Source organism: Ailuropoda melanoleuca, chromosome 8, assembly GCF_002007445.2.
Source record: "Ailuropoda melanoleuca isolate Jingjing chromosome 8, ASM200744v2, whole genome shotgun sequence".
Classification (NCBI taxonomy): domain Eukaryota; kingdom Metazoa; phylum Chordata; class Mammalia; order Carnivora; family Ursidae; genus Ailuropoda; species Ailuropoda melanoleuca.
Genome location: NC_048225.1, coordinates 85,603,828 through 85,628,992, shown reverse-complemented (window position 1 = coordinate 85,628,992; position 25,165 = coordinate 85,603,828). Strand labels below are relative to the sequence as shown.

At 37.6% G+C, this 25,165-nt stretch overlaps 1 long non-coding RNA gene across 1 annotated transcript in view; it reads left to right on the top strand.

Annotated features, from left to right (window-relative positions):
- The window catches only part of LOC117803424, a 45,258-nt gene extending 40,976 nt beyond the window's left edge, over positions 1-4,282 (top strand). The window contains exon 3 of the long non-coding RNA XR_004627276.1: positions 3,886-4,282. This is a non-coding gene — a long non-coding RNA (uncharacterized LOC117803424). The remainder of the gene's footprint in view (positions 1-3,885) is intronic.
- Positions 4,283-25,165: the final 20,883 nt, after the last annotated feature.

Below are 25,165 nucleotides of genomic sequence, written 5' to 3'. Positions count from 1 at the left end.
GGAAAATTAGGACCAGTTTTTGTCATGAGTCTACCACATTGAGCTAGTGGGAGATAAAGTCAGAAAGGAGATAATGGGAATCTAGATGATGTAGGGCTTTGCTGGCCAGTATAAGTCCTTTGGCTTTTACTGTGAGATGAGAAGCCATTGGAGGGTTTCCAGGAGAAGAGTAAGACCACCTAACTTCTATTTTAATGGAATCCCTGTGGCTGTCAGGTTAAGAATAGACCGAAGTGGGGAAGCAGAGAGGGAGGAGACCACAGCAGCCATCCAGGCAAGAAACAGTGGTGGCATGGCCTGGAAAATAGTGATAGTGGTGTTGAGAAGCAGTCCGATAATGGTCATATTCTGAAGGCGGAATGACCAGGATTTGCGTACAGTGCTAATGTGGGAAATTAGAGTAAAAAGATGAGAAATGCTTGACTCCAGGGCTTTAGCCAGAGTAACTAGAAAAACTATGTTTCAATGTACTGATGTGATTAAGGCTTCGGGAAGAGTAGGTTTCAGGGAAAATCTTCTTCATAAATCCCTAACTGCCCGCAGTCCTTTCTACCACCTTAGACTTGGATTCTCACAGATTCGGAGCTGTCTCCACCTGGAACATACGATATAGCCTGATCAACTGTTACCAGCCAGCATCCTCGCGCCTCTCTGTGACGTCTGTTCTGATTGGTTGTAACACCCATTCTTATTTCACAATCCATTCTGATTGGTTGGAGCCAAACTTAATTATCTTTCTCCATGGCAAAGCCAAGGGAAGCGCAGTATGAGTGGAAATGACCCCCTTTTGAAGAGCCAGACTTCTTATACGACTTTGTACTTCTAAACGATAGTGGAGAGATCCACTTAGATTCACTCCATTCATAGCGAAAGCATCTCACGTTGCACACTCTGCTGAGGGGTGATGTATGACTTTTTTTTTTTTTTCTGTGAAAAAAGGCACTTTGAAAGATAAAAATGGTTCTATGTGATTAGCATAATTTATGAATTAGTATAATTCATTAGTACAATTCAACAAACACTGTGCATACTTCTTTTTAATAAAACCGTATTGGATAGGTAAAGGGAAAGTAACTATTGGAAGAGAGGGCATTTGTATTCCTTTTGTCTCCCTAAATTCCCATCTTGGCTCTAAGGAGGGAATTAGCACTAACATTTGGTAGTTTCTTCTTATGAGAAATGCAGAGGAGGAAGCTTTCACCTCTGTCATTCGTCCCCATTGCTCACTGCTTCTCAGACAAAAATGGCAAATGTGACTGGCAAAAGTCTGACATTCACTAGGACATGTTTTACTAATGGGCAGGGACTTACTCTGTCTGCTGAGCAAAACCAGTCCAGAATGTTCCCTTCACTGGAAGTGTGCTGCCAGCTAGTGGGTTTCTACTCTACGCTTTGGTAGTTGAGGGTGTGAGGCAGCCCTGGTCCTTACAGCTGCCTGGTGAGTGAACTTGGGTTGGCTCTTCACACCCAACTCTCAGATACACACTGGGTGAGCAGATCCCAAAGTCCCGTTGCCGTGGGAGTAGGAGGCTTCATGTGACCTCAGCCATATTCCTTCGCATTCAGAATCACTGGGCCAGTGCCCCACTTGGCTCCCTTTGGGTGAGTTTCCCAGTAGAGACGAGAGGTGAGTCACAGAACCTGAATCCCTAACATCAATGTCAAGCTCAATTGAGAATTTGCTGCCGTGTTAATCCTCGGCATAGTATTCCTTCCTCTCTTTTTCCTGCCTTTAGAGTAGTCTTTCTTTACCCCTCTCTCCCTTTTACTGAGCCATATTTGAAAGCATGTGAAACTACATCCTTATCAGTGATAACGCTCTTGGTTTTGAGTAACAGAAACACGCTTAAGCTCTCCTAAAGACAAAAGCTTAAATTTATTTTAAAGGAACAAATTTGTCTCGGGAAGATAGTAGTTAGTAGGTAGATAGTAGATTTCAGAAATAAACTAGTGCCAGTGCTTCAAATGCAGTCAGGACTTTCCCTCCTGTCTCTAGAGAAGGCAACTGCACACTCTATTTGTGCAGAACTATCCTGGTTTATATCTGCCAGATGTAAACATCAGGCAGAAACCACACCATGACTTAAATGAGGGAAGTTTAATATAAATATTTAAAATTTTTTGATAAAAGAACGCTTGTAAAATAAAGAGAACTTTAGGGTACCCTAGGGCTGAGGGAGAGTACCCAAGGAGGAACAGATATAAAAGGGGACCCCCCCCCCGCCTTCCTAAGGCTGGGATTGAAACCACTGGGTGGCAGAGAGATTTGCCCAGACCAGAGCTGGTCTGCAGTGGGCAAGCAGGAAGCAGTTCTCTGGCGCACAGGTGGAACATAGAAAAACTGCAGCCAGGGGTCTGGCACATAAGCACACAGAGAGAGTAGGTACCTTTGCAGACAGGAGGCCTGGAATATATGGTGTCCATGTTAAGATGGCCACAGAAAGGTAATCATTGGCCAGATGGAGGCTGTAAAGTCACCAAGGGACCATGAGTTCTGGGCCAGTGGCTGGGTCAGAGTACCACCAACTGACAATGTGGCTGCCAGAACCAGCAGAACGTACCCTCCTCCTGCATTATCCCTCTAGTACCCTCTGCTGAGAAAGCAGGTGCTCTTTGTAGAGGAGAATGCTTAAAGGAATTCCATCCATTATTGCGGATCCTGTATTGGATCTGAGAGACAATAAATTGCTGACACAGCTTTCAACAGTACCCTGGTAAGAATGATTAATTCCCAGAATAGTCAGATTCATAGAGAAAGAATACAGAAGAGAATTTACTAAAGGCTGGGCGTATGGGGGGAAATGGGGAAGTATTGTTTAATGGGTACAGAGTTTTGGTTTGGGACAATGAAAAAGTTCTGGAGATGGATGGTGGTGATGATTGTACAATAATACAACAAAGTAATGTACTTTATGCCCCTGAATTGTACATTCAAATGGGGGCGCCTGAGTGGCTTAGTCAGTTGAGTGTCCAGTTCTTGATTTCGGCTATGGTCATGATCTCAGAATCAGGAGATTGAGCACCGTGTTGGGCTCCATGCTAAGTGTGGAGCCTGCTTGGGATTCTCTCTCTCCCTCGCCCTCTGCCCCTCCCCCACTCAGATGCACATGCACAAGCACACACTCTCTCTAAAAAAAAGAAAAAAGGATTACACTGGTAAATTATACATTATACGTACTCTACCACAATCAAAAGGAGTTCAATACATGGTCACTATATTCATCTCTCACCTCCGCTCCTCTCTGTACATTGACTTTCTTCTTCCTTTCTCTGTTTCTCAACCACACGCTGGAAAATATGGCCGCCAATAGCTCCTGACCTTAAACAGCTCTCCTTCTCTCAAAAAAACAGCCAAATTTAGTCTGGCTCTGCCAACTCCCTCTTTGAAATTCTCATGGAAATTCTGCAGCTGTTTTGGTCCTGTGCTCACCTTGGCCATCAGGCCAGTATCATCTGATATAGATGTTTTCAGAAGTGTGTGCCTGTGATTTGAGGAGTAGGATGGGAGAAGGAGAGGAAAAAGTACTGACAAAACAAGAGGAATCTACTATGCTCTTTTAATGGCTTCCCTTCTCTCCCTTCCAGTGTTTTAACTAAATAGGGATGCCAGGCAAATAAATAAATACATATTGCAAAATTCACATCAAGAGTGAAATCAATAAATAAAATGATCCAGATCAGTCAAATATTTTTCCTCCTTTCCACCTGTGCTAGTAGTCTGAATTAATAATAGAGGCATATGGCAGAATAATCACAATTAGTCATCAAGCTAATTAACCATATACTTTCCTAAGTTGCCACAAAATGGCAGAAATCTTTATATATACAATGAGATTTAAAAATTAATTGTGGTGTGACAGTGATGGTTATTTTTTATCTTTGCAGGCACAACTTCTTGAAATGATATATATTCCCATCAGGTGCTTCAGAGAAGCAATGGCCTTTTTCTTGACCGGCAATGTGCATTTTGGTACCAGATTATCAGATGGAAAAATACAGACATTTTCCAAGCCCTAAACACAGAGTGTGCCATCTATTAGTTTGGATTTCTTCCTTAACTACCATCACACTAATATGTGGTGGTTTTTCCAAGAAGAAATCAATCCAAATCTATCTTTGGCCTCAGAATCTGGGAAGCCTGGGTTTTATCACTGGCTGGTCACAGATGCACTGAGAATGGGTAAGTCACTTCCATCTTTGTCTGAATGTCTCCATCTGGAAAATGTAGATTCTGACACTCACCATCAGATAATGTTTGCAAAATGTTTGATGGTCCTTGCTGGTAGACAGTATGTAATTGCAAACAGTTGGATCATTTTTTCTGCCCTAAAAATTCTTCTCTTTTCTAGAAACTATTTTTATATTAAAAATATCACTTTTAAAATATGGCCACATGGCAATAAAAATTCAGTTGGTAGTAGAAAGTAATTTTTTTTTTAAGTAAAGGTCTTTCTCAAGAGCATTCCCCAGAAGTAACAGCTTAAAAGTTTTCTATTTTTAATCTTCTGAGGTGAACCTCCACAACAATAATTTATTATCCCTTTATTTTTGATGTATCAACTTAAAAGTATAGCTGATGGGCCCCCTTATGAAAGATGAGGATCTTGGCTCATTTACACTTTCCTTCAACAACCACTGCCAGATATATTTCATTTCTTATTATTCCTTTATTATTTTTATTTTAAAGATTTTATTTATTTATTCGACAGAGATAGAGACAGCCAGCGAGAGAGGGAACACAAGCAGGGGGAGTGGGAGAGGAAGAAGCAAGCTCATAGCGGAGGAGCCTGATGTGGGGCTCAATCCCATAACGCCGGGATCACGCCCTGAGCCGAAGGCAGACGCTTAACCGCTGTGCCACCCAGGTGCCCCGCTTATTATTCCTTTAGATACGTCCAATATAGTTGACCCTCCATTTCTCAGTCCATTTTTTTTAGGCAGGATCTCGTGACTCTCCTCTAAGATAATGAGAGCTTTAATAGACCTCCCTTTCCCACCTCCTCTCATGGTCATCCCCAGTATCACAGCTTCAGCTCATCATAGAGTTCATTTACATTGTCAAAATTCATAGAATTTCTTCTTTCTGATACAATTATTTTTTCTGTGTTTTGGCTGTTTAAGTCTAAAAATCACCAGAATGTATAGTGTGTTAATTAAATGAATACAATGGATTATATGATTTTATTCTATTCAAATAAAAAATCTGTTTATTGATTACATATGCTGTACTAGCACTGTGTTAAGTGCTAGGGGTTATATCAATGAACAGAATCGAGAAAAAAAAATCCCTGCCTTCACAGAGCTTACATTTTAATGTGTATGTGAACTCAGAGTAAAAGTGATGAAATTGTTTCATTTAACCTGTGCTGATAGAAAAAGAAATGCACATACGTAAACTGGGAGGAGGAAGTAAAGGAAGCAAGGCATTGAATTTTTATGATGTATTGTTATCTATGGTTTCACCTTCTCACTAAAATAATAATCTAGACCTGCAGCACTTTAGAGAAAATTTGTCTTCTTGAAGCCATTCTTTCCAGGGCCTCCTCATTTGCTAACTTAATTTGGGTTGCTAACTTTTGAATCCTACTTCTCAATATCATTTTTCTGGGGGTTTTGTTTATTATTTTTTATTGCATGAATTTTTGTGTTGTTTTTTTTTTTTCTTCCAGTTTTGCCTGTATTAAGCAGCTGGGCTTGGCCAATTGTTATTTGAATTGCTTGTCTCTCCCTTTTCTTTATCCTGCTGGAATAAATTCTCAAATCATTATTTCAAGAAGCATCATATATTCAGATAAGGACTTTATTTTTACCATCTTACTCTCCCATTTCATTGACAGTTTTTGATGGGTATAGAATTATTCGTTCAGAATCAATTTCTATCGGAACTCTGAAGGTGTTTCTCTCTTATCCCAATGGAAAAGCTTGATGCCAACCTGATTTTTACTCCAGCAAGTCTAACTTGTCCTGCTCACTCACCACCACAGAATCATGGAGTATTTTTGTCTTTAGCCTTGGCTTAAGACATTTTACAAAGGTATATTTAAGTGTGAGCATTTTTTATATTAATTGTGCTGGGTACTTTCTAAGCACCTCCATTCATACAATTCTTATTTGTCTTCAGCTATGGAAAAATTTCCTCCATCGTTTTTTTTTGGGATAAATTCTTGACCTTTTGAAAATCATACTGAGTATGATTTATGCTCCTTTATATTACTTCCCCATATTTTCTTCATTCTTCTCATCATTCACTTCTCTGTTTTTTTGCTCTATGTTCTGAGATACTTATTTAATCAGATGGATTCACTTGTTTATTCTACCAGACATTTAAGGAAGAAATTATACCAATTTTCTACAATCTCTTTCAGAGAATAGAAGCAGAGAGTATACTTACTACCTCATTCTATTAGGCAGTATAACCCTAATTCCAAAATCAAAGACATTACAAGAAAAGAAAACTACAGTATTTCTCATGAACATAGATGGAAAAATCCTCAACAAAATATTAGAGAATTCAACAATGTACAAAAAGAAATTATATACCATGAACAAATAGGATTTATCCCAAGTATGTAAGGCTGGTTCACCATTTAAAAATGAATTAATGTAACCCATCATATCAAGAGGCTAAAGAAGGAAAGTCACATGATAATATCAATAGATGCAGAAAAAGCCTTTGACAAAATCTGGTACCCACTTGTGTGATAAAAATGCTCAGGAAACTAGAAATAGAGGGGAACTTCCTCAGCTTGATAAAGAATATCCACGAAAAACACTATAGTTAACATCATATTTAATGGTGATAAACTTGAAACTTTCCCACAAAGATCAGAATAAGGTAAGAAAGATAGATGGGTGATGGGTATTAAGGAGGGCACTTGTTAAGATGAGCACTGGGTATCATATGTATATGATGAACCACTGAACTCTGCTTCTGAAACCAACATTGAACTGTATGTCAACTAACTAGAATTAAAAAAAAAAAAAGAACAAGGTAAGGAAGTTCCTACTCACTACTGCTTTTAAACATTGTACTGGAATTCCTAATTAATGTAATAAGACAAGAAAAAGAAAAGGTATATAAATTGGGAAGGAAGAAATAAAACTATCTTTGTCTGCAGATGACATGATTGTCTATGTAGAAAATCAGAAAGAATCAACAAGAAAAAAACCTCCTAGAACTAATAAGTGCATACAGCAAGGCTTTAGGATACAAAGTTAATGTTAAAAAGTCAATCACTTTTTTATATACCAGAAATTACAAGTGGAATTTGAAATTAAAAACAATGCCATTTTTTAGCACTCCCAAAAATGAATACTTAGATACAAATCTAACAAAAGCTGGACAAGATCTTTGTGAGGAAAACTACAAAACTCTGATGAATGAAATCAAAAAACTAAATGAACTAAACTAATTTAGTTTATAAACTAAACGAATGGAGAAATACTCAGTATTATCAAGATGTCAGTTCTTCCCAACTTGATGTATAAATTCAATACAATCCAAATCAAAATCCCAGCAAGTTATCTTGTGGATATGGATAGACTGATTCTAAAATTTATAGAGAGAAGGACTACTGGGTGGCTCAGTCAGTTAAGCAGCTGCCTTTGGCTCAGGTCATGATCTCAGGGTCCCCCACATCGGTCTCTCCACTCAGTCAGCGGTGAGTCTGCTTCTCCCTCTCCCTCTGTGATCTCTCTCACTTTCTCTCTTTCAAATAAATAAGTAAAATCTTTAAAAAAATATAAAATTTATAGAGAGAGATAAAAAACTCAGGATAGCCAACACAATATTGAAGGAAAAGAAGAAAGTGGGAGGACTGACATTACCTAACTTCAGGACTTACTATGAGAATACCATAATCAAGGCATTGTGGTATTGGTGAAAGAATAGACAAAGCAATGCAACAGAATAGAGAGCCCATAAATATATCCAAATAAATACAGTTAACTGATCTTTGGCAAAGGAATAAAAGCAGTATAGTAAAAGGTGGTCTTTCCAGCAAATGGTACTGGACCAACTGGATATCCACAGGCCAAAAAAAAAAAAAAAAATGAATCTAGACAGAGACAGTACTCTTCACAAAAATTAACTCGGAATAGACCAGAGACCCAAATGTCAAATACAAAACTACACAACTAAAATATAACAGGAAAAAGCCTAGATCATCTTAGGTATGGCGAGGACGTTTTAGATATAACACCAAAGACATGATCTATGAAACAAATAATTGATAAGCTGGACTTCATTAAAATTAAAAACTTGTCCTCTGTGAAAGACAATGTCATGGAAATGAGAAGACAAGCCATAGCCTGGGAGAAAATATTTGCAAAGACACGTCTGATAAAGGACTGTTAGCTGAAATATGCAAGGAACTCTTGAAACCCAACAATAAGAAAACTAACAACCAGATTTAAAAATGGCCAAAGACTTTAGCAGACACCTCACCGAAGACATATACAGCCAGCAAGTATGTACGTGACAAGACGCTCCACATCATCTAGGGTTAGGGAAATGGAAATTTGAAACACAATGAGATACCACTGCATATGTATTAAAGTGGCCAAAATCCGGAACACTGACAACACCATGCTGATGAGGATACAGAGCAACAGAAATTCTCATTCATTGCTGTGAGTGCAAAACGGTACGGTCACTCTGGAAGACAGTTTGGCAGTCTCTTACAAAACACACTCTTACCATATGATCCAGCAATCGTGCTTCTTGATATTTACCCAAAGGAGTTAAAAATTTATGTCCACACAAAACCCTGTACACAGATGTTTATAGCATCTTTATCCTTCATTGCCCAAACTTGGAAGCAACGAAGATGTTCTTCAGTAGATGAATGGGTAAATAAACGATGGTACATCTAGACAATGGATATTACTCAGTGCTAAAAGGAAACAACCTATCCCGCCATGAAAAGACATGAAGGAAACAAATGATAGTCCTAAGTGAAAGAAGCCAATCTGAAAAAGCTACATGCTGTATGGCAACTATATGACATTCTGAAAAAGGCAAAATTACGGAGACAGTGAAAAATCAGTGGTTGCCAGGGGTGGGGGTAGGGAGGGAGGGATGAATAGGTGGGCAGTGAAAATACTCCGTATGATACTAGTATGATGGATGTATGTCATTATATATTTGTCCAAACCCAGAGAATGTATATCATTGAGAGTGAACCCTAATGTAAACTATGGATTTGGGGTGATTATGCCATGTCAGTGCAGCTTTATCAGTTGTAACAAATGTACCAATCTGGTGGGGGTTATTGAAAATGGGGGGAGGATTTTATTTGTAGGGGCTGGAAGTATACAAGAGCTCTCTGTATTCTCGTCTTAATCTTTCTTTCTCTGACCACCTAAAACTGCTCTTAAAAATTGTCTTTATTTAAAAATTATGCTAATTAAAAGAAGCCAGCCACAAAAGACCAATATTTTATGATTCCATCTATATGAAATGTTCAGAGTAAGCAAATGTGCAGACAGAAAGTAGGTTAGTGGTTGCCTAGGGCTGGCAGAATAGTAGGTTTGGGGGTGTTGGATAAAAGGTACACAGTCTCTATTCGGTGATGAAAATATTGTAAAATTGATTGTGGTGATGTTTGCACAACTCTTGAATATACTGAAACCCACTTACTTGCACACTTGAACAAGTAGGATTGAGTCAGGAGGCAGCAAGGAATAGGGTTTAAGAATACAGACTCTGGAATTAGGCTGACCTGAGTACAAATCCTGACTTTACTACTTACTGGTCGTGTGATTCCTCACAGAGTTCTCTCTGAACCTCCATTTCCACATCTGGAAAATACAAATAAAGATATCACACACACACACACACACACACACACACTCACACACACACGGTCCTCAAAGAGTCTGGACAGTGTCCTGAGGAACCAGGGCAGTGGAAGCCAAAGGTTCCCACCCCACTCCCTGCTCTGCAGCAACACTCACCTTACTGACCCTGTGCCTTAGCTCAGGGCAGCTCCCTTTTGCCACCCCTGACTCAGGGAAGGAAGACAGATCAAATTCAGTGAGAGACCAACTAATCATCACCTTCTCTTCTCCCTTTCTTTTGCTGTGAGTTTTGTCAATACCAGTCCCACATCCATAAAGACCCTCCCTCAAATTTGAAAAATGGAGAGAGGAGGAAAGACAGCAAGAAATTAACTTTAAAAATTCCTCACCACCATGATGTTATACCAAAGGTCCCAGGTATACTGTAGGCAAGGATTGGACATTTATCAAGTACAAACTCCAGGCTAGGATGAATTACTTCATTGGAAGTGGAAACTACAAGTGGTACTTAGATGCTAGCTGATTTTGGCACAGATCAAGTGGATTAATCATTGTGGTGTAATATAAAGTCCAGATGAAACAAAGTCAGCCCAGCAATTTTAGCTGGAGAGGGCAGTGTAAACACTTCAAAAACAACCAGGCAAAAAAATATAAACCATGGAGAGCAGCCATTTCCAAAGCCACAGCAAATGCAGGAACCAGTTTTCCAAGAGAATGTTTTATCTCAAGCCAAGTGGACCTAAGATTAAACCCAACATTAAAGCCTGTTGTATCTACGAATCTACAGTTATTCAATAAATGACCGCTAATCCAAGGGAAAAGTATCCCAACTCCTTTTTTTTTTTTTTAACTTACTTCACTCTGATCTATAGTTGACTCTTAATGAGAAGACAACAAGGAAGCCATGACTAATATTTGGGCAGGAAGCAAATCCGCCCTACATGGCAGTACAAAACTAGAACTAGCCATCAGGGGTGGTTAGTTCTCAGAAAGATGATAATGATGATATAGAGTCATGAAATTTCCAAGCTAAAGGGAAAACAAGAATATTAAACATGGTGATGATAATACAACGATTATAGCTGACATTTACTAAGAGCTTATAATGTCTAGGAAGTATTCTAATAATTCATATGCTTTAACTCATTGAATCCCAAGCATAACGCTATAAGGTAGGTACAATCAATATTCCCATTATTCAGAAGAGAAATCTGAGGATAGAAACCAACTCTCTCACTGGGCATTTCTCAGTATTGAGTCCAAGGGAGGTGAGGGAACTCGCACATGATTATTGAATTTTGTTGTATTTGCTTGACTTCAAACTTCCTTCTTCACAATTCTTTATCTTCTTCCTCTTCACTCCATTTCAGGTGCTCAATTCTCTCTCTCTCTTTTTAAATAAAGAAACCCATTTTCAGGAAAATATCCTATATTAGCCATTTACCCCTTAATTGTCAAGACTACCGACATCCAAATGATAGTGCACCATTCCCTCTTAAATTTCCTTCACCTCAGTGGTTGCTATTTCACGGTCTCTTTTATTGGTTCCCTCTTTTCCCAGGATATGGTTATTGGACCTCTTCTCTTCCATAGCTACACTCACTCCCTTGGTGATTCCTTTTAGTTGCATGGATTTAATATGGTGACTGAATGTGTATGTTCAGTCAGAACTTTGTCCCAAAAGTCCAGACATGTATATTCAGTTATCTACTTGACATCTCCACTTGGATATCTAAGTGACATTTCAAATATACATGACCAAAACCAAAGGTGTGATTTCTCCTATCAAACCTGTTCTGCCCACAGTCTTCCCCACATCCATAAATGGCCACTCCACCCTTCCAGTTGTTTAAGTCAAGAATCTTGAAATCATCCTTGATTCCTCTCTTTATCCCAAATTCATTTGAACAAATTCTGTGGCTCTACTGTCAGCTACGTCTACAATTCAATGCCTTCTTAGCATCTTCACAACTACTGCACTGATCTGGTCCAAGACTCTACCATCTTGCCTGGATTGTTATAATGGTATCCCAATTCCTCTGGTTTTCCAACCCTGCTCCACTGCAACAGCTAGAGGGCTCTTTTAAAAGTATAAGTAACTGGGGATGTATTGTATGGTGACTAACATAATATAATAAAAAATCATTAAAAAAATAAATAAATAAAATAAAAGTATAAGTAAAAATTCTCCAATGGCTTCATATGTCACTCAGAGCAATGACCAAATCCCTTCACTGGTTCATAGGCTCTGTGGGCTTTGCAAATGTTTTAACTTCACCCAAATATTTCTCTGAGCTCTCTCTCCTATAACTTCTCTTAGCTTACCTGCTTTTGGTCTCTTTGCTGTTCTTGAATTGAATTGTATCCCTTTGCATGAGCTATCTCTCAGTCTGGAACACTCTTCCCCAGACGTGTGCATGACTGGCATCCACTCTTACTTCACTTAATTTTTGCTGTGCTCAAAACTCACCTTATTAAAGAAACCATCTAAATAAATAAATAACAACACAGCATTTCTATATTCTTGACACCCTATATCTTGATTTATTTTAAGCCTTAGCGATTATAATACTTGATTATTATATTTAGTTATTTATTGTTGGTCTCTCCCAAATAATTATGAGCCACATGAAGTCAGGGATTTGGTTTATTTTGTTCACTATAATATCTCCAGCACCTCAAACAATGCTTGACATTATTGAATGAATGAATGAGGTTAAACCAAACTGTTACCTATTGCAGGCCTACTTATAATTAAGACTTGTTTGTCATCGGAAAAATAGAGGCATCTCATCTTCAGAACTTAGATATGGTGAAGGTGAACGTATCCATGAAATTATTCCCCCTGGGGTCCCTGATTCTGCCTTCATATGGATTTATCCTGATACTATTTCTTTAAGAATTTTATCTAAAAATTTAAGTTAATGATAAAAGGATGGCTATATTGCTTTAATTTGGGCAGGATTCTTTCAGGCATTAAAATAAGTTGATCAGAATGGCCATTGGCTTGACTAGCCTTTGTGCCACCTGTATGCTATAGGAAGTCTTCCCCCCACCCCTTCACATCCCCTGGGGCAAAACCTGAAGAATTGAGAGAACAATGGCCACAACTAGTCTCTGGGAACAGACTTAAGGGCTATGTCCCTTCCTTTAAAAAGCACACTACGTATACCCACTGCTAATATAAATACAATAGCCATGAGTCTGACTGCCATGGAGACACTGCTGCACCACAAACCTTATGCCAGATGAACAGAAGGTTAAAGGAAGGAATCTGCTGAACAGCCCAAAAGTTTGGTTTGCTTACAGGCTATTTTTTGTTTTTAAACTTTGCCCATTCAGCAACTGTTAGTGACTGTTTTGTCTCTGTCCTTACCCAACAGTATTGTTCAGGGTCAAGCGTCCATCAGTGACTTATATTACCCTTCATTTTTGGTGTTTAATGTGGTTGTGCTTGTTGAGGGTAAACAGAAAAGGCGATTTGAATGAGTTTCCTGTTTCCAAGGAAAGGGGGAGCCCTGATGATGCCCCACCCATATCCCTTCATCCACCCTGAATGTCACCTACTGGCAGTTCCCACACACTTTTGGTGGATTCCTGTGGCTCTGCCTGAGAGCATTGTCCAGCTTTAGGACTAAGCTTAGCTATGTTCCGTGATGCTGGAAACACTGGAGCAGACCAACAATGCTGGGAGCCAGCGCTCCTGGAGCCGCCCTCAACCAATAAGGAATGGAAGTAGGTAAATAAAGAATTCAGCTTTTTGTTCCCCCACAGGAACGGTTCTCAGGTGTGTTCCATCCATTTTCTTATAATATTCTCAGAAGTATTAAGCCCCAGCCCCCCACAATTCATTAACTCACAATTTATTGGCTTTATTCCCTTTATGTTATTTTCCTATTCCCACAGTGTTCTTCCTAGAATCACTTCCCAAATAAATTACTTGTTCTGAAAGTTCTTTTCTCAGATTCTGATTTGGGGGAATCCAAACAGATAGGGACATATTTTGCTACCTGAAATGGCCTGGGCCTACATTCGCTCTTAAAAAGAGCAAGCATTTGGAGCTACAGAGTTTCTGAAACTAGCGACTGCTGCTGATGCCACCTAGAAATTGTCACTGAGCTACATGAATTGATATGGCAAAGCTGAGACTGAAAATGTACTTTATCATTTGGATAATAATAAAATTACTTGTCAGTTAATAAATACCAAAGAAATACTTCGTTTCTTCACTTATGTTATTGACTGAAGGATACATAAATTATCAGTGAATAACATCGCCATGCATGTTATCATCTGAATGATAATCATTGGATTCATTGTTTGTTATAGGGTACTTTTAAGAAATAATGATCATTTATGAATTTAATTTATTGAATTTTATTAACATATTCAGGAATGAGGAGACTTTGGGGGGAAAAATTTCCAGAAATCTGTATAAAGATTCCTTCGAATCTTTGGTAAGTACTGGGCTACACATGCACAGACTGAAATTGCGCAAACTGTTCAGAGAATGCTGAGAAGTTGTCAGCTTGCGCAGAGGTGAAGGTTTTCGAGCTTGATCACCCCTGGTGGAGAATCGTTGGAGATCACTTGGAACATTTACTACTGAGTCTTGAGAGGTCACACCTTAGAAGTAGGACTAAACTATTCCTGGAGTGAAAACTATTTTAGCAGTAATTAGAAAAGCTTAAAAACAGTCTTCAAGAAGTTCAAATGACCTCAAACAAGATATCACACCCACATACAGAGTGACATAAGACACATCATAAAGTGCTGAAAACCAGTGATAAGGAAAAATATTTTAGCAGCTGCCAAAGAGAAAAGATAGTCTATATAGAGAAACAAAGCTAAGAATGATTAATGCCTGTGGTCAGAAACTAGGTAAACCAGGAGACAACGAACTGGCATCTTTAAAATACTAAAAGGGGAAAAATATTGTCATCCTATAAATCTGTATGTAACTAAAATATTCTTCAAAATATAGTTAATTTTTTTAGACAAAAGCTGTGACAATTCATCATCAAGAGAACTACATTATAAGAAAGTTAGAAAAAGGGGCATCTGGGTGGCTCAGTAGGTTGGGCATCCAACTCTTGATTTTGGCTCAAGTCATGATCTCAGGGTTATGAGATTGAGCCCTGCATTGGGCTCCATGCTTGATATGGAGTTTGCTTGAGATTTTCTCTCTCCCTCTCCCTCTGCCTCTCCCCTGCCCCCCCAACTCGTGCACTTTTTCTCTCTCTAAAATAAATGAATAAATAAAATCTTAAAAAAAAAAAAAAAAGAAAGTTAGAAAAAAAGTTGCTCCAGCAAGAGATAATGACACAAGATGGAAATGTGGATTTATTTAAAAGAATTAAGAGGATCAGCAATAATAAAGATGTAGATAAATATAAAAGATTATTTTCTTATCTTTAAATTTCTTTAAAGTATAATTAACTTTTATTAATAATAATGATGTGTTCTCTGCTTTATAACATGTAGAAATAAAACAAATGACAATAAGCACATAAAAGAAAGGAGGACAGAAGTGAAAACATATTGTAAGGGTCTCGTAAGTCAATTAATATATTATTTGAAGGTAGTTTTGATAATTAAATATGTATGACATAAACCCTAGGACAACCAATTTTTCTTTAAGTGCAGATAATAAGACAGTAAATAAATAAATAAAATTGATAGCCTAAAATGGATAAGAGAGATAAAAGTCTCTTTTAGGCAGAGAGAAAATAGATAGATGATAGAGAGATAAATAAATAGCAGATAAAATAAGTAGAAACCTATGACAAATATATAGGTTTAAACCCAAATATATTGAACATTGCATTAAATGTAAATCTTCCAGGGGCGCCTGGCTGGTGCAGTCGTTAAGCATCTGCCTTCAGCTGTGTGATCCCAGCATTCTGGGATTGAGCCCCACATCAGGCTCCTCTGCTGGGAGCCTGCTTCTTCCTCTCCCACTCCCTCTGCTTGTGTTCCCTTTCTCACTGGCTGTCTCTCTCTGTCAAATAAATAAATAAAATCTTTAAAAAAATGTAAATCTTCCAAATACTCCAATTAAAAGACAAATTCTCAAATTGAATAAAAAAGCAAGATCCAATCATACACTATCCCATGTTACATGTAAGGACCCAGATACATTAAAGGAAAATGATTGAAGATTTGATATAGGCAACAAAAGAAAAATAGATCAATTGGACATCAACAAATTTAAATCTTTTTGCTTTAAAGAACACCAACCAAAATGTGAAAAGAAAATCCACAGCATGGGACAAATATTTGTAAATTGTGTATCTCATAAGGGATTTGTATTTAGGCTATAAAAACTGTTATAACTAAAAAGTAAAAAGACAATCTGTTTTTAAAATGGAAAAGGATCACGATTACCCAACATTTGCAGCAACGTGGATGGGACTGGAGGAGATTATGCTAAGTGAAATAAGTCAAGCAGACAAAGGCAATTATCATATGGTTTCACTCATTTATGGAACATAAGAAATAGGAAGATCGGTAGGAGAAGGAAGGCAAGAATGAAGGGGGGGTAAAGAGAAGGGGGAATGAACCATGAGAGACTGTGGACTCTGGGAAACAAACTGAGGGCTTCAGAGGGGAGGGAGGTGGGGGACTGGGATAAGCCGGTGATGGGTATTAAGGAGGGCACATATTGCATGGTGCACTGGGTGTTATACACAACTAATGAATCATGGAACATTGCATCAAAAACTGGGGATGTACTATATGGTGACTAATATAACAAAATAGAAATTATTTAAAAAATAAAATAAATAAATAAAATGGAAAAGGATCTGAATAGACACTTCTCCAAAGAAGATATACAAACGGCCAACAAGCACATGATAAAATGCTCAACATCATTAGCCATCATGGAAGTGCAAATGACAACCACAGTGAGGTGTCACTTCACACCCATTAGCACGGCTAGAATAAAAAAGGCAATAAAAAGTCGGTAAGAGTGTGGAGAAATTAGAACCCTTATACACTGCTGGTGGAAATGTAAATTGGTGCAGCCACTTTGGAAAACAATATGGCAGTTCCTCAAAATGTTAAGCATGGAATTATTGTGTGACTCAGCAACTCCACTTCTAGGTATGTATTCCAAGAGAAATGAAAACATACATACACACAAAAACTTGCACATAAATATTCATAACATTATTCACCATAGCCAAAACAACTCAATATCCATCAAATAATGAATGGATAAATAAAATGTGTTAAGTCCATATAGCAGAATATTATTTAATGATTAAAAGGAATAAAATACTAATACAATCTACAATGTGAATGATCTTTGAAAATATAAGGCAGACACAAAAGGCTACATATTATATTATTCCATTTCTATGAAATGTTCAGAATAGGAAAATCTACAAAGACAGAAAGTAGATTAGTGGTTGTCAAGGGCGGGCGAATAGGGAAAATGGGAATGACTGTTAAAGGATATATTGTTTCTTTCTAAGGCAATGAAAATATTCTAAAATTGGTTGTGATGGGGGTGCCTGGGTGGCTTAGTCAGTTAAGTATCTGCCTTTGGCTCAGGTCATGATCGCAGGTCTTGGGATGGAGTCCTGCATCCGGCTCCCTGCTCAGCAGGGAGTTTGCTTCCCCCACTTCCTCTGCCCCTCCTCACCGTTAGTGCTCTTTCTCACGTGCACTCTCTCTCTTTCAAATAAGTAAATAAAATCTTTTTTTAAAAAGATAAATAAAATAAAATCGGTTGTGGTAATGGTTGCACAGTTGTGAATATGCTAAAAACTATTGAATTGTTCATTTTAAAATGAGTTAATTGTATGATATATGTATTATGTATCAATAGAGCTGTTATAAAAAAATACCAAAATGATAGAAAATATGCCATGCAAAAACTAATAAAAGAAAGCCAAAGTAGACTTTGGAACAAAAATATTACCAGGGATAAAAGGGAACTATTGTATGACGATAGTCAATTTACCATGCAAATGTAATAGTCCTAGTGTATTTGCACCCAAAAATAAAGCTCCAAATACATGAAGCAAAAGTTGACCAAACTAAAAGTGAAATAGGAAAATCCATAAGTATGGTTGGAGATTTCAATATTTCTCTCTCAGTAATTGACAAAGCAACTATATAAAAAATTAAAGAAGATATTAAAATTTTTTTCCCAAAGATTTTATTTATTTATTTGAGAGAAAGAATAAGAGAGACAGAGAGAGAGAGCACAAGCTGGGGAAGAGGCAGAGGGTGAAGCAGACTCCCGGCTGAGCAGGGAGCCTGATGTGGGGCTCACCTGGGGGTTCGACTGGGAGCTCAACGAGGGGATCCACCCCAGGACCCTGGGATCATGACCTAAGCCGAAGGCAGATGCCTAACCCACTGAGCTACCCAGGCGCCCCAGAGGATATTAAAGTCTTGAGCAACTTTGTCAACCAACTTAACCTAATCAGCATTTATAGAATACTCCACCTAACAGCAGAATACGCATTCTTTTCTAGTGTTCCTGGGACATTCACTAAAATAAGCTATTTTCTGGGGCATAAAGTAAATCTCAGTAAATCAAAAAAATTGAAATAAAAAAAATCATGTTCTCTGTCTATAATGGGAATTAAATTAAAAAATGATAAAAAGAGAGTATCTGGATATTTGGAAATTAAATAAGCATTTCTAAATAACCCATGGGTCAGAGAAGAAATCACAAGAAAATTCAGAAAATATTTAGAACTGAATAACAATGAAAATGCAACATGTCAAAAGTTGGGGGACACAGCTAGAACACTTAGCTGTTTAGTGTGTAAAGCATGCTTAGAGGGAAATTCATAGCTTTAAAAGCTTATATTTAAAAAGAGAAAAGGACTCGGGGCGCCTGGGTGGCACAGCGGTTAAGCGTCTGCCTTCGGCTCAGGGCGTGATCCCGGCGTTATGGGTTCGCCCCACATCAGGCTCCTCTGCTATGAGCCTGCTTCTTCCTCTCCCACTCCCCCTGCTTGTGTTCCCTCTCTCGCTAGCTGTCTATATCTCTGTCAAATAAATAAATAAAATATTAAAAAAAAAATAAAAAATAAAAAGAGGAAAGGGCTAAAATCAGTTATTTAAGCTTCCAGTGTAAAAATCTAGAAAAAGAAGAGTAAATTGAAATAATGTTATAGAACATAGGTAAAAATTAGAAAAAAATCAATGAGATCAAAAGCAGTTTCCTTAATCAATAAAATCGATAAACCTCTAACCAGAATTATTAAGATTTAAAAAAAGAGAGAAATCACAAATTACTTACATCAGCAACAGCAGGAGGCATCACTGCATATCCTTCAGATATTAAAAGGATAACAAGAAAAAACTTTTTAGAAGGAAATAAAGGCAACCTTCTTCATGGCTTTCAGATAGTCAAAGATTTCTTCATTCAAAGAAAAAAAAGCATAAACGCTAAATGAAAAAAAAAGATCAATTGGACCTTATCAAAATAAAATAACTTCTGTTCTTTCAAAGACATCTTCAAGAAAATGAAAAGACAAGCCACAGACAGGGAGAAAATATTTACAATACATTTATTTGACATAAAACTTAGAATACACAAAGAACTTTCCAGAATATACAAAGAACTCTCTCAAATCAATCAGTACACACATACAATGCAAGAATCCTCAATAAGCACATGAAAAAATGCTTAATCTCAATAATAAATAGGGAAACTAAAATTAAAACCACAATTTTATACCACTACAAATCCATAAAATGACCAAAAATACTGACAAATATTGGTGCAAATGTGGAGCAACTGTAATTCTAATATATTGCTGGTGAGAAAGTAAAGAGACACAACCACTTTGGAAAACAGTTGGCAGTTTCTTTTTTTTTTTTTAAGATTTTTTATTTATTTGACAGAGATAGAGACAGCCAGCGAGAGAGGGAACACAGCAGGGGAGTGGGAGAGGAAGAAGCAGGCTCATAGCAGAGGAGCCTGATGTGGGGCTCGATCCCATAATGCCGGGATCACGCCCTGAGCCGAAGGCAGACACTTAACCGCTGTGCCACCCAGGCACCCCATCAGTTGGCAGTTTCTTATAAAGCTCAACATACACTTACCATACATACAAACCAACAATTCTAGATATTTCCCTAAAAGAAATGAAAACATATCCCACAATATACACAACTGTATAAAATGTACACAGATTTTCATGGCAACTTTATTCATGTAGCCAAAACTTGAAAACAACCCAAAATGTCCATTAACAAGTGAATGGATAAACAAATTGTGATATATTTACACAGTGGACTACTCAGTAATAAACAAAAATGAACTTTTGACACACAGCAGCATAGATGAATCTTGGGAACATTATTCTGAAGGAAAGAAGCAAAACACAAATACACATACTGTATGATTCCTTTCTAAAACTTGGTATGTGTTTTGAGTGCCTTTTAATCTACAGGTTACTAGTCCTCCATCCTTCTCTTGAAGAAACTAAGCCATTTGAACTGCAGTTTCCTGCAGTGGATTTTGCTGATCCTACTCAAGGTCCAGTTCAACACGACCCATATATTTCTTGCAAATTAGAAGCTAGATCCAGGGACTTGGTCAGACTCAGATTTGATGTCTTTGGTATCAGAAGATGGCATGTTTTTTCATCCATAGACATATAATGTCTAGTTATTGTTCTTTTATGATGTTAGCAAGATGGTGATGTTCTAATTTTATCATTTTACTGGCTAGAATAATTTTATAAAGAGAAGCTTCTCTTCATCTGCCATTTAGTGTTCCAATGGTACAGTTCTTAAAGGAAAGCAAGGATAAGTGTTTCTTTCCTTTTATTTAATCTGTTTTCAAGATAATGATTCAGTCGCTTATTATCCAAAAATGCCACTAGAAATACATAGACTTAAAACATCTAATGGTTCCAGTTCATTGCAATTCTTATCCTTCTTGAAATTCAAATTGTGCTAGGATGTAGGAATGGAATGGAATGGAATGAAGTGGGAGCCTCTTCAAGCTGGCTTCCCAGTCATGTTGACATAACCTTAATGGTCTGTGCTTTTTTGATATCTGGTATATCAAGATGTTCCAGGTTTGGTCTTGTTCATTTCCTGCCCATGCCTAGAATCAGACATTTCTTCATGAAATACTGTTTTTTTTAAATATGAAATGACACTTCAAGACTACTATCTGAATACAGGTATGAATGATGTTACTGGTTGGTCATTGCTTCTAGGCCTTTTCAGTGAATCGATTAGATAGAAGATAGATAGATAGATAGATAGATAGATAGATAGATAGATAGATAATAGGTAGATAGATAGATGATAGATAGATAGATAATAGATTAAAAAACAAAGGAAGGAAGGGAGGGAGGGAGGGAGGGAGGAAGGGAGGAAGGAAGGAAGGGAGTTTATGCTGTTTATTCTGGTATTTCCAATTAAATTCAGAAACACAGGTTTTATATTTAACCTCTTCTATATTACATCTCTACCTCCTTGCTTCCACATTGAGAATTCTGGTTCTCAAAAATACAGGGGAAAATACAATTAGAACATTCCACAACCATTTATTTGCTTTATCTCATATGATACACATAGCAGTCACAGAAAAGCAATGCTAGTATTGCCACTACTGGTTTTGATTGCTAGAAATCAGTTTAAATTTTTTTGCATATGTAATCCTTATTTTTTCTACAATTTTTAAATGCATATACATGTAACCTTTTCACATACTATTTGGGTTCATACCTATCCTGAAACCAGTTGATGGGTCTCAATGTAAGAATGATTGCTATTCACTTTAGCTCTCTTACACTTTCTCCTCATCAAAAACAAGATGTGGTTAAGGTACATTTTCCTGATGTAATCCCATTTGAATCTCTTTTCTTTATTATCATGCCTCATTTATTGCATAGACCGTCTCTTGCCTAGTGTCTGCAATCTACCTCTATCATATATCAACTTCCCATATATGTGAATGTCTGTTTCTAAGCTCTGTTTGTCTATCCCTGTGCCAACACCACATAGTCTTAATTACTATAGCTTTATGATAGGTATTATATTTGGTAGGGCAAGTGTCCCTGTCTGGTAGAAGTGAACAAATCTTCTCTGAGGGAGCAAATTTTACAACTATTAAGGGACAAAAATTCAACTGAGAACGTTTTAAAGATTTAATGGTTTATTAATTGATTCATGAGTTGGACATCATCCCATCTAACAAGCAGAGGGGAGGTCTGGGGAGCTGTGCAAAATGGAAGGATTTTATAGGCAGAAATGGGGCAGAACAATTAGAAAAAGAAAAGAAAAGGTTGTTTCATACAAGGTCACCTTCCCCTAGGGGGTAGGGGGTGTTGTTAAATGGATTACCTCATCTTTGGGGGGTGGCTAGAGAGGATCCATGTGACAGATTACCTCATTGTTGCTGACCAGAAAATTCCTGATTGACTGATTAAGACTACATTACTGGGGGAGGTTGAAACTCCAATTGGATTAGGTCTTAAGCCCCGGTTGGTGACTTGGCCTAGCGTAACTGACTCCATTTTGTGTCTGTGGTTTTCTGTTTTAACACAACCAAACCTCAAAGAAATCCCATAGTTAAGGTTCCATGTTCCCTGTACTCACCGAAATATTACTGCACACATAGGAAATACACAACCATAAATGAGATTCAACAAAAATAGCAAACCACAGAATCAGACCTGCAAAAACTGATATTATAATTATCAGATGCCAAATATATAATAAAAAATAAATATGTATAAATTAATATATATAAAGAAATAGAATTAGAAAAAAATTCTGAAAAGATCTACATAAATGAAAACTATAATAACTGAAAGTAGAATTTGGATGAATTGATTTAACATTTCTGGATGATTGATTTAACATTATATTAAACACAGTTAAAGAAAAAATTAGTGATTTGGAAGGTAAAACTGAAGAAGTTACACATAATGTGAGACAGAGAAAAAGCAAAGGGAAATATGAAAAAGAGATTAAGAAACATGGAGGGAAGAGTTAGCAGGCCTAACATACATATAATCTGAGTTTTAAGAAGAAATAATAATAGGGGACACACAATATTAAAAGACACAATGACTGAGTGTTTTCCAGAGGGGATTAAGAACACCAAACCACAGGGGCGCCTGGGTGGCTCAGTTGTTGGGCATCTGTCTTCGGCTCTGGGCGTGATCCCGGGTCCCTGGGATTGGGCCCCGCATCAAGCTCCATGCTCTGCTGGGAGCCTGCTTCTTCCTCTCCCACTTCTCCTGCTTGTGTTCCCTCTCTCACTGGCTGTCTCTCTCTCTGTCAAATAAATAAATAAAAAATCTTAAGAAAAAAAAAAAAAGAACACCAAACCGCAAACCAAGGAAGTTCCCCAAAGTGCCAAACACCAGAAGTAAAAAGAAATACACCCAAGTGACAAATTCAAAACAATGAAAGCACAGAGAAGATAAAAGAAGCAGCCAAACTGGGGGAGGGGGAGCAGGGAGAGGGGAAGAGGGATGACTGATAGCTGACTTCTCAGAAACAAGAGTAGAACCAAAAGGATTGAAAATAGATTTTCAAAGAACTGTCAGAAAATAACTTTCAACCTAGAATTCTATACAGTTAATCCTCAGGCAACATGGGTTTGAACTGCACATGTCCATTTACACACGGATTTTTTACAGTACAGTACTCTAAATGTATTTTCCCTTCCTTATGGTTTTAATAACATTTTCTTCTCTCTGGCTTTCTTTATTGTAAGAATACAGCGTCTAATACATGTAGCCTACAGAATATGTGTTAATCCACTGTGTTATTGTAAGACTTCTGGCCAACAGTAGGCTATTTAGTAGTTAAGTTTGGGGGGAGTCAAAAGTTATACCCAGATTTTCAACTCTCAGCACCACTAACTCCTGTGTTTTTCAAGGGTCAATTGTATTTAGTGATAAAATCTTTCAAAAATAAAGGCAAAATAAAGACATATTCAGACACAAACCCAAAAAGGTTTACTACCAAAAGAAACTTCCAATGAAGGTATATCACGTCAGAAAGAAGATCTGTGATACATGAAAATGGAAAGCATAAATATTGACTGTGTACAAAGGCAAAATTAATGTCTAATGTGTGAGGCTACGTATCAAGAGAGACTAACACATAACTTAGGGAGGGTGATGACTGGCTTGAAACAGTCTGATTCTCAGATGGTTCCAAAGTAGAGTAAAACTATTAACATTAAACTTGGTTAATTATGCATGTTAAAATTTCTAGGGTAATTGTTAAAGGGATAGAAATAGCTATAAATGTTAGGTTTTATCATTATCATTATTATTGTTGTCGTTATGATTATAACAATTATGTTCTAGGGATTTTATAGAAAGAAGAAAAGAAAGAGGAGAAAGAAAGAGAGAAGGAGAGGTTCTGTAATCCAATCAGTTTTTCTTTTTTTTTTTTTCTTTTTTTTTTTTTTAATTTTTTATTTATTTATTTGACAGAGATAGAGACAGCCAGCGAGAGAGGGAACACAAGCAGGGGGAGTGGGAGAAGAAGAAGCAGGCTCATAGCGGAGGAGCCTGATATGGGGGCTCGATCCCATAACGCCGGGATCACGCCCTGAGCCGAAGGCAGACGCTTTAACCGCTGTGCCACCCAGGCGCCCCCCAATCAGTTTTTCTTAACCAAAAAAGATTTCCTGCTTGATTTCTGGAAGTTTTTTCCTCAGGTAATGGGCATTATAAATCCCCAGACAGAGACTGTAGACAGTCTGCAGACTTTTCCTTGTTAATTTGACAGCAGAACCTTTAGCTCATTGAATATTTATTAATATCTTGAGAACTTGCAGGCTAGAGAACACCTTTTAAGTTGAAACGGAATCTACGAACACTTGATTTGCCTGTTGGAGGGATTAATAGAACCACGTGAGCTTGAAAAGTGTAACAGACTCAAATAACGAGGTCAATCTCAGAAAGACCTCAGGTCTGGGAAAATAAGACATTAAGGGAGAGCTGAAAATACTATCATCCAATGATACCAGGAAGGATGGGACATATTGCAAGTTATTAAACTGAAAGAAAAAAAATTAAAGCACCACCTAGCAAATAGGTTGGAAAGCTTCTGCTAGAAGGCTGTTGGAACATCTGGGAACACGGCCAAGCAATTCTGGGGAAGAGACTTGGCACTGATTGTGGCCTTGTGTTCTCTATGAAAGAAAAAAGATTATTTTATAAGTCATAATACGTTACCTAGATGCCAAATTGCCAGTAAAATTCTATTTGCAAGCAGGTGTAAGGTTTCAATATAGCTTTCACCTAACATCATAGAATACTGCCTCTTTATAATCAAATATGATGCCAACGATCTTTGCAGCTCCATTTTTGATGTTTCAAATGTTCAGGAAAATGGCAGGTTA